The following is an 11,057-nucleotide window of genomic DNA, read 5'->3' as shown; positions in this document are numbered from 1 at the left end:
TATATTCATGCCCAAGATGACCGGGTGGCGATCGTTAGTCTCTCCTTGGGTCAGGACCACTCCCCGGAAGCCGAGGGCTTTACCACACAATGTCATCTGAAGCCACACCACTCCGATGACAGGTACCGGCAGTTGGTTTGCGGCTACTAGTCATATCATGGACCCCACTGGGGCCTGGCCGCTTCCGGGAAATGTTGCCGGAAGTATGTTGCCGGCATGGTCGTCACCTGTGACCCTGTATCCACGAGGCACCGCACAGCATGACCCAAGACTTCAGCCCATACCATTGGGCACTCAGCGACCAGTTCTTTGGGACTTCCACCACCCGTCATTGTGGCTTCCGTCTCTGAGCGGCATCCCCTATGCCCAGAGCCCTCTAGTTTGATGTCCGCCGGGGTGGGTATTTCCCACGCCGCAGACACTCCTGGGCGAAGTGGCCCAGTTCTCCACACTCATAACACCGGGCCGGTGAGGTTCAGCCACCCCGGACATTGCGAGGCCCCCAGGGCCCGGAATTGTAGCTAGGTCGGATGGGCGCAGGCTCCGTTCTCTTCTTTACTTCGGCCAGCTCGCCCCGGATACTTTTCAGTTATTGTCTCATTTCCACAATCCATTGCGGTTCTTCGACAACACTTATGGAAGACTCTATGCTCCGAACCAAATATATATAAACTTGGCACACACCAAAGGTTTCTGATGCAGAAAGGTGATTTTTAATTATACAACAGTACATACATACACAGACGTTTCGGTCTAGGACCTTCATCAATGTACTGTGAAATATAAATGAAAATAATACAATAAAAAAGGAAGTATATACAACAATATATGGGTTTTCTAGGTAAATACTTTTGAAAAAATGCTGAGACATCAATCACATTATCGCACATAATAGATATTGGCAGAGAGTAATAAATAATCATGAAGAACAGGATCAACGTAGAAAAGAAAAGAACAAACATACCGATATATTGTACTGTGAGATTCTTAGTGACTGGGCTTTGTGAGATAGACCTGGGAGAGGATAAAGGTGCTATAATAGCCAATATAACTTAGTGAGTGATGAGATGGTTTGTGTTACCTAAGTTACATACCAATCCTGTGAGGAGGCACATGAAGCCGTCCCACTGCTGAAGGCAAAGAATAGCACTAAAGTAATACTACAGTGACGTGACATGAAGTCACAAAATCTGTCTATAAGAGGCATAAAACTCTTACCGTAGTGGTTTGTGGAGTGTGGACGCAGTATCCACCGCGAATCCCAAGTGCTGCAAAGTGTGAGAGTGGCAGGGTTATATAACCCTGTGAATTACGAGCCCTGGTTGGGGGCGCGCCACCGGAAGTCAGTGGGCGTGTATTAGACACGTCACCATAAGCTCTGGACGCCGAGAGAGACATGGAGGGGGCGTGTCAGCAGGGAGCACTGGGAGTGTACTGCTGCCTGTCAGGCTGGCTTGTAGGGCAGAGCGGTGGACATTAGTGAGCTATCCTGAGTTAACTACTGCAGCGCCGATATCATAGGTGCCAGTGGTGAAGATAGTGGCTATTCAGTGCTTTGAGGGTGACGATTCAAACAATCACAGTTGTTGGTTCTGTAAATGAGACACAATTAGATTAGTATCCATGACATTCAATGTACAGTGGCATTCAAGAGTACATTATTTATAGCATTAACCCAGTAATGACATTGTAGAGGAAAAAAGGGGGGGGGGGGAGGGGGTAAACATATCAGATGGTATCAGACATTATACTTGTAAGAAGGCCTGTGAGTCATAGTCTTTATTTAACCCCTTGGGTGTCAGGGTATTGAGTTCGTGAATCCAATAAGCCTCTCTCCTTTTTAATATGTTAATGCGGTTGCCTCCTCTGCGTGAGGTGTGAACCTGCTCAATGACTTGAAATTTTAATTGAGCAATGGTGTGGCCCGCAGTGATGAAATGATATGGGATGGGGAGAAGCATATTCTTGCACCTAATCGTAGACTTATGCTTGGATATGCGGTCTCTGATGTGTTGTGTGGTTTCCCCTACATAGAGTAAACCACACGGACATTTGATAATGTATACTACAAACGAGCTGTCGCAGGTGTAATATTCACGGATATTAAATTTTTTACCGGTATGGGGATGGTAGAAGAAATTACCTTTCTGTACGTTATTACATTGTGTGCATTGCAGGCAGGGGAAAGTGCCGAATTTAGGATTTGATAGAAAACGTTGTTGCTTTTTAAGAGGGCCAGGGGAGCCAATATCTGCTTTAATCAGAGTGTCACGGACATTCCGTGGTCTCCTAAAACACGGTAAAAAGGGTACTCTAAATGCCTCTACGTTCGGGTGAGCCGTAGATAGAAGATGCCAATGACGTCTAATGCTGGAATGAATACGATAAGCAAAGGGATGGTAGTCATGAACGAAAGAAATGCGATTGGCGGTCTTAGATTCCCTTGGGGGGGAAAGGTCCACATCATTTAACACACTCGTTGGATATCCCCTCTCAAGGAATTTTGTGCGCATTTCATCCATGCGTATTTTTTGAACCCCAGTGTTAGACACAATCCTCTGAACCCTTTTGAATTGTGACTTGGGGATCGCGTTTTTCATTTTAGTAGGATGGAAGCTTTCATAATGAAGCAAACTGTTGCGATCAGTGGGTTTCCTATAGAGGTCAGTGGATAGGTGTCCCGAATCATCCTTCATGACTACCGTATCAAGGAAATTGACTTGTTCAAGGTGATAGGTCATGGTGAAGCTCAGTCCAGGCCAGGCTGTTTGTAACATGGAGAAGAAGGATTGTAGTGTATCTAGTGATCCCCCCCAGATACAGAAGATATCGTCGATATATCTCTTCCACACTAACGCATGAGTGCGGAAGAGACAGTCACGATATATGATGTGATCCTCCAAATGGGCCACGTAGCAATTTGCATACGGAGGTGCGGTGTTCGAGCCCATCGCAGTCCCCCTCGTCTGCAAATAATATGTGTCTTCAAAAAGAAAAAAATTCCTGGTTAAAATGATGGACAATAATTCACAGCATAGGTTGGTTTGTTCAGGATGGAATTTGGATAGTTCCAGAAGTCTCCGCACTGACTGAATACCCTGTATGTGGGGAATGGATGTATATAGATCTTTTACATCAAAAGTGACAAGAATGGCATCTTTGGGGACATGGTCCAGAGTACGGATAACATCCAAAAAGGCCCCTGTATCAAGTAGAAAGGAGGGTGTCTGTTTGATGAGAGGTGTAAGAATTTTCTCTAGATATTTGGAGATGGGAGAGAAAATTGACTCCGTAGAGGCCACGATAGGTCTTCCTGGTGGGTTATCTAAGTTTTTATGTACTTTAGGCAGTATATAAAAAACCGGTGTAATGGGGAATCTTTTGGTTAGAAAATCACAAGTTTTGTTATCTAGGACTCCGCTCAAATTATATTTAGATAAGGTAGTTTGAATAATGTGTTTTATTTCATTGGTGGGATCCCTCTCAAGTGGTAGATAAACCGAGGTGTCACTCAATTGGCGATGAACCGCACCCAAATACATTGTTTTGTCAAGGACAACAATGGCTCCCCCCTTATCTGCTGGTTTGATAATAATGTCTTTGTCATCCTGTAAGGTTTTAAGAGCTTGTTGATCAAGTGCAGTAAGGTTGGATGGGAAATGCATACGTCCTTTATGGATGTCATCCCGCAGATTTTGGAAAGTGTTATCAATAAAAGAGATGAATGTCTCTAGGGCATGTGAGCCTGTGGGAGGTCTGAAGTTGCTTTTATTCCTCAGTCCTAGGCTATCTGAGGATAGCAAGAGAGGGTGTGGTGGTATAGTACTATTGTTGGTGCCAATAGCATTGGAGAAGTGTAATTTCAGCCTTAGTGATCTATAGAACCTCTGAAGGTCCATGTCAAGATTAAAGGTATTGTACCTATAACTTGGGCAGAAGGAAAGGCCTTTTTGTAAAACCCGGTATTCTGCTATACCTAAACTTTTGGAAGAGATATTGATTACCAACGGGTCATTACCTGCGAGCGAGTGATACGACCGGAGTCCATGTTTCTGTGTGGGTCTCTTCCCCCTGCGGGTCCTCTTCTTTTCATGGATCTGCGTCTCTGGCCTAAAAAACGACTGTATGAGGCCTGTTTGTCGTGATCCGATCCCGAAGACGAGATGTCCGTGGTGGATCTGTAATGGGAGTAGGCATTGAAGTTCCCGGAGTTGTAAGATTCTCGCCATTTGTAGACTCTATTCTGTTCGTAATCTTCTGTGTCACGGGCAAACTTATTCCTCTTTCTGGTCTCGGTGTCTCGTCGGTGTTGATCGATGACACCGTTGATCTTGGTCTTCAAATTATTGAAGTCTTCAGTGCTGATGGAAGATGAGAGCTGGGTTTCTATGTTAGAGATTTCCTCTTTGCACTTTGCAATCCCTAGATGTAGATGCTCTAACGTGAGGGTCATAAGATCAAAGGAACATTTGTTAATTATTTGTTCAAATTTAGAACAGAAATCACTTGAATCGCTGAAGAGGGTGGGACGTAGGGGAACCCGTAAACCTCTAGGTATCCTCTGAACTTTAAGGTATTCAGTGAGGGTAACACAGTGTAGCTCCAAATTGGTGCACCGCCTGAGTGTCCTCTCCAAGTCACGACCTCTGGTCTCCCTGGGAGGCAGTCTAAGGAAATCGCTGGGAAGGGTGGATTGTGCTATAATGTGAGATGTCTCCTCTGCATTATATGAAAACGTAAGGGATGTCATTGCCCAGAAGGGTGTGCACAGCGTAAAGGGTAGCTATGTAAGAACAAAACCGTTGGCACAACCCTGAGAATTGTGGGTGGTGCCCAAGTAGGATCCCAATCCGTGAACTAAATATATATAAACTTGGCACACACCAAAGGTTTCTGATGCAGAAAGGTGATTTTTAATTATACAACAGTACATACATACACAGACGTTTCGGTCTAGGACCTTCATCAATGTACTGTGAAATATAAATGAAAATAATACAATAAAAAAGGAAGTATATACAACAATATATGGGTTTTCTAGGTAAATACTTTTGAAAAAATGCTGAGACATCAATCACATTATCGCACATAATAGATATTGGCAGAGAGTAATAAATAATCATGAAGAACAGGATCAACGTAGAAAAGAAAAGAACACACATACCGATATATTGTACTGTGAGATTCTTAGTGACTGGGCTTTGTGAGATAGACCTGGGAGAGGATAAAGGTGCTATAATAGCCAATATAACTTAGTGAGTGATGAGATGGTTTGTGTTACCTAAGTTACATACCAATCCTGTGAGGAGGCACATGAAGCCGTCCCACTGCTGAAGGCAAAGAATAGCACTAAAGTAATACTACAGTGACGTGACATGAAGTCACAAAATCTGTCTATAAGAGGCATAAAACTCTTACCGTAGTGGTTTGTGGAGTGTGGACGCAGTATCCACCGCGAATCCCAAGTGCTGCAAAGTGTGAGAGTGGCAGGGTTATATAACCCTGTGAATTACGAGCCCTGGTTGGGGGCGCGCCACCGGAAGTCAGTGGGCGTGTATTAGACACGTCACCATAAGCTCTGGACGCCGAGAGAGACATGGAGGGGGCGTGTCAGCAGGGAGCACTGGGAGTGTACTGCTGCCTGTCAGGCTGGCTTGTAGGGCAGAGCGGTGGACATTAGTGAGCTATCCTGAGTTAACTACTGCAGCGCCGATATCATAGGTGCCAGTGGTGAAGATAGTGGCTATTCAGTGCTTTGAGGGTGACGATTCAAACAATCACAGTTGTTGGTTCTGTAAATGAGACACAATTAGATTAGTATCCATGACATTCAATGTACAGTGGCATTCAAGAGTACATTATTTATAGCATTAACCCAGTAATGACATTGTAGAGGAAAAAAGGGGGGGGGGGGAGGGGGTAAACATATCAGATGGTATCAGACATTATACTTGTAAGAAGGCCTGTGAGTCATAGTCTTTATTTAACCCCTTGGGTGTCAGGGTATTGAGTTCATGAATCCAATAAGCCTCTCTCCTTTTTAATATGTTAATGCGGTTGCCTCCTCTGCGTGAGGTGTGAACCTGCTCAATGACTTGAAATTTTAATTGAGCAATGGTGTGGCCCGCAGTGATGAAATGATATGGGATGGGGAGAAGCATATTCTTGCACCTAATCGTAGACTTATGCTTGGATATGCGGTCTCTGATGTGTTGTGTGGTTTCCCCTACATAGAGTAAACCACACGGACATTTGATAATGTATACTACAAACGAGCTGTCGCAGGTGTAATATTCACGGATATTAAATTTTTTACCGGTATGGGGATGGTAGAAGAAATTACCTTTCTGTACGTTATTACATTGTGTGCATTGCAGGCAGGGGAAAGTGCCGAATTTAGGATTTGATAGAAAACATTGTTGCTTTTTAAGAGGGCCAGGGGAGCCAATATCTGCAAGACTTCAGCCCATACCATTGGGCACTCAGCGACCAGTTCTTTGGGACTTCCACCACCCGTCATTGTGGCTTCCGTCTCTGAGCGGCATCCCCTATGCCCAGAGCCCTCTAGTTTGATGTCCGCCGGGGTGGGTATTTCCCACGCCGCAGACACTCCTGGGCGAAGTGGCCCAGTTCTCCACACTCATAACACCGGGCCGGTGAGGTTCAGCCACCCCGGACATTGCGAGGCCCCCAGGGCCCGGAATTGTAGCTAGGTCGGATGGGCGCAGGCTCCGTTCTCTTCTTTACTTCGGCCAGCTCGCCCCGGATACTTTTCAGTTATTGTCTCATTTCCACAATCCATTGCGGTTCTTCGACAACACTTATGGAAGACTCTATGCTCCGAACCTTCCCCACAGGAGCCGTCATCCCCTGCTCCTGCTCTCGCACCCGGGCCTGACTTCCCACCTTGGAGAAGGCTAAACGTTGGTTCACTCGGATATGCTGCGCAACGCCTGTTTAATTAACGGGTCCCGGAGTCCGGTCACTAGCAGGTCACGCAGGGTAATGTCGATGGGCCCTACCCCCACTCCGTCCTTCCTTTCTATGGCGGTATGTAACTCATATACTGGGTGATGGTCTCCCCCTCCCCCTGCATCCGACTAAACAACCGGGTTCTTAACTCCCCCACATCTGTTAGGCCCCCGTGGGTCTCTTCCAGGGTCTGCAAGACCCCGGAGAAGGTGTTGCGGCGCCCCGGGGGTCTCAACATTACCGACTTCCGGGCTTCTCCATACAGCGCCATAAGGGCTACCTCAGCCTCTAAATCGGGGGTCATGGGGTGCATGCAGAAAAGACCCCACATCCGTTCTGTCCAGCTCCACAACAGCACATCGGTGCCAGAAAACTGGGGCAAGTTACTTAGCATATCCCCCAGGGAGATGCTGGAGCGGGGACCCCCATCATCAGCAGCGGCCGCAACCCCACTCTGATCAGGCGCACCGCCATCTGTGCTCGGAGACTGCATCCTGCCGACTACGCCAAATGTGGCACCAGCAGGTACGCAGGATGCAGCGTCGAGTCACGAGACAACTACGGTGCTTTTAAGAATACGTTTATGGGACTTGAGGGGACTGTCCTCAGTCACAGCCTGATCACTGAAACAGGGGTAACACAGATTGCCCACGCAGTGGCTCTAAACAAGCAAACACGGTAACGTAGAACACGACAACTCCCGGCAACGGCCGGTCACTATAGGGCCGCGGTATGGCCGAATACGGGTCCTTAAGTCTAGAGTCTACTTAGCTGTCCCGACGTCCCTCGCCATTCTGGCTGCTGGTCTTTCGGCAAAATAGTTGCTGGGCCCAGTAGTTGAGGTGCGCTGAGGAAGCTGGAGCCCCGGCGGAGTCCTTGGATGAGTAGGCCGCAGCCCCCGAACCCTGGCAGGCGGCAGTGGTGTTTGGTGGCGAGTGACAGGCCACCTGTGCAGCTAACGGCTGCAACGGGGGGTCCGCGATCAGGAGTGGCCCGGCCCCTGCTGCGGACCGGAGCAGGACAGTGGTGGCCGCCGACGGCGCGGTGCTGGTCGCGGCCACTGGTGTGAGCAGGGCGTCCACGGGAGACAGGGAACAGGCTGCGGATACGAGCTCAGGGGAGGTGGCTGCGGGTGACAGCGGGTAGGCCGCAGTCACGGGCAGAGGGGAGGCAACAGCGGCCGTGAGCTGTGCTGGGGCCGCAGTGGCCGTGGGCTGGAGAGAGGCAACAAGTCTCGGATGAGTCACTGGATACCTTCCCCCTGGAGTCCTTAGTCGGAGTCCTCCTTGGCGCTGGTGAGTCGCTCTTGCTGGCAGTCGCTCCCACGCTCTCCTGTTCTCTACCCGGCCCGGTAGATTCAGGCAATGAGGCCTGTGAGATATGGAGCGGCGTGGCACAGGAGCACCGTGCACCCCCCAGCGGAGACAGAGGACAGGATGCAGGCACTAATTGGTGAGTGCCTTATAAGGGTGTGCTGCCGCGGTAGCCGCCGCCCGCTCACTCGCTCTTGTCAGTCGGCAGCAGACGCCCCCGATGGAAGTGAACGGGGCACGTCCAAAACCGCTGCTGCCGCGGCTGCAAGCTGATGTCCTGGCGTACCTGATGTTGCGGTGAGCCCGCTTCTTCTCCACCGCTGTACATAGCTGATTTCACAGCTCTGGGGCTGCATGGCGGGGGTCGCGGGCCACAGCGCCAACCGCGTCACCCTCCTCAAAGGAAGCCGCTCCCATCAGCCGGCAGCACGTGCCCCAGATGAAAGCGAACCGGGCCCTTCGCCCCCACCACCGCGGCCACAGGCAGAAGTCTTTAAAAACAATTGAAAGAGCCACATGGCTACCAAGACCTAACCCAAACAACCTTCATATGGTTGTTGTAATTCCAGACATGATCAGAATTGTGTATGAGATAACAAGCATAGGAGCAGAATATTAATAATGTATTGCCAAGTTTTTAACACTAAGGTTCGGATATGGCTTTAAAGAAGGCTACTGCTTGCGATATAGCGCAATTTTATTACAAAGTACAAAATTAAAGGAATTGTATGATTGGATAGTATGATTGCGTACACTTTGGTATATTTTAAGATACAAAGGTTAAGTACATATAAAGATTCAATACATATAATGATTAGGTATATATATAAAGACTAACTATATACAGTATACTCACATCATCAGTCACCAAGAGGCTTTTAAACATCATCCATCTGGAATATCAGAGAAGCAACACCAAGACAGAGACCCCTGGAAGATTCACAACACTGCACGGGCGTCCCCACTTATGCAGGTATCAACACTGTACAAATGTACAGGTATACAGTTTTTGCTTCTGTCTAAGTCATGTTTCTCTGGCCTTATATAATAAATTACACTAATGTGTAACTAGCTTCACCCAGCCCATCCAGTGGCCAGCCTTCAAGGTTGGATGTAACAAACAACATGGTGAAATGCTAGCTAAGGCTAGTTTCACACTAGCGTTTAAGAGCGCAGCGACGGCCTGCGCACGGCCGCCGCTAAGCCCCGCCCCCTGCCGCGCCTCCGCCGGTAGCTCCGCCTACCGGCGCATGACGCTGCATGCGCCCTGCGTCCCCTATCTTTATCACTGGGGGCGTAGGCCGTGCGCAATATGCGTTTGGCGGCACATGGATCCTTTTGACGGTGCGCCGACCTGCGCCAAACGCAACCTGCTGCAGTTTGGTTGCGCCGGCGCACCGTCAAAAAGGTGCATGCGCCGCCAAACGCATATTGCGCACGGCCTGCGCCCCCAGTGATAAAGATAGGGGACGCAGGGCGCATGCAGCGTCATGCGCCGGTAGGCGGAGCTACCGGCGGAGGCGCAGCAGGGGGCGGGGCTTAGCGGCGGCCTTGCGCAGGCCGTCGCTGCACTCATAAACGCTAGTGTGAAACTAGCCTAAGTCCAGAAAACCAGAGAAGTTAGCAGCTATCGGATTGCAGACCCCTGAACCTATCAACACAACTAGCAGTAGCCGTGGGGGGTTCCTACGATGCCCTAGACCCCTCAATCACAGCCAGAGAATTAAATAGGCCTAAAGAAAGAAAGGGGAAATCTAAACTGCCCCAGAGCAGACCCCAAAGCAATAGGCAGCCCCCAACATATAATGACGGTGAAGCAAGATGAAAATACTAACACAGACAGAAAGATAGACTGAGCAAAGAGGGGCCCAAGCTAACTAGATAGAAAAGGACAGGAAGGCTGCTGTCTGCAATCCGTGAAAAACCCTATGAAAATAAGAGCCAACAGACTGACAGTGAAAAAGGCCCTGAAGACGCTAGGCTTCAAAAAAGCTATGTCAGTACTCAGGAATATACTGAAGACAGAGCTACAGGCAAAAGGAGATTCAGCTCACCCCAGCAGGGAATGGCAGAATACTGAAAAGCAAGGAAAACAAAAAGCAAAACAAAAAAGCTAACAGGCAAAACAGAAAACTTAGCTTTAGAGGAGCAGGAATCAGACTGGTGTCCTAGAAGTCCACAGAGAAATCACCCGCAGGGCAGAAGGGCGTCGGCAGCCTTATATCCAGTCCGTGACTCCACTCAGCCAGTCATCCTCATTAGACTCAGGTGCCTGATAATCAGGCTCATTACCCTCCTTTACCAGAATAGGGAGTTCACCAGACCCCAGTGACGAAGGGGAAAATGAACTCACAACAGTACCTCCCCCTTGAGGAGGGGTCACCGAACCCTCAACAACGCCACCAGGGTGATCAGGGTGAGCCCGATGAAATGCACGCACCAATCTTTTGGCATGAATATCAGAGGCAGAGACCCAGGAATTATCCTCCTGACCATAACCCTTCCACTTAACCAAATACTGGAGTCTCCGTCTAGCCAGACGGGAATCCAGTATTTTCTCTACCTCATATTCCATGTTACCTTCAACCAATACAGGGTCTGGAGGTGCCACCCCAGGAACAACTGGTTCAACAAACCTCTTCAACAAGGAATTATGGAACACATTATTGATTTTAAATGTGACAGGAAGAGCCAAACGAAAAGAGACCGAATTAATAATCTCCAAAATCTTGTAAGGTCCAATAAATCTAGGCTTAAACTTAGGAGAAGCCA

General features: G+C 48.5%; 1 long non-coding RNA gene across 1 annotated transcript; it reads right to left on the bottom strand.

Moving 5' to 3' along the window:
• Nucleotides 1–690: 690 nt before the first annotated feature.
• On the bottom strand, nt 691–5,863 carry LOC141073614 (uncharacterized). Its single transcript, XR_012227019.1, has 3 exons — nt 5,419–5,863; nt 4,019–4,437; nt 691–1,592 (listed from the first exon to the last, which is right to left on the bottom strand). It is a non-coding gene; the product is annotated as an uncharacterized lncRNA (long non-coding RNA).
• Between the last annotated feature and the right edge of the window lie 5,194 nt (nt 5,864–11,057).

The sequence above is a fragment of the Dendrobates tinctorius genome, unplaced genomic scaffold (assembly GCF_039654945.1).
Source record: "Dendrobates tinctorius isolate UK_male_01 unplaced genomic scaffold, ASM3965494v1 ptg000308l, whole genome shotgun sequence".
Taxonomy (NCBI): domain Eukaryota; kingdom Metazoa; phylum Chordata; class Amphibia; order Anura; family Dendrobatidae; genus Dendrobates; species Dendrobates tinctorius.
Note: the sequence above shows the minus strand (reverse complement) of the source record. Positions and strands in the feature narration are given on the sequence as shown.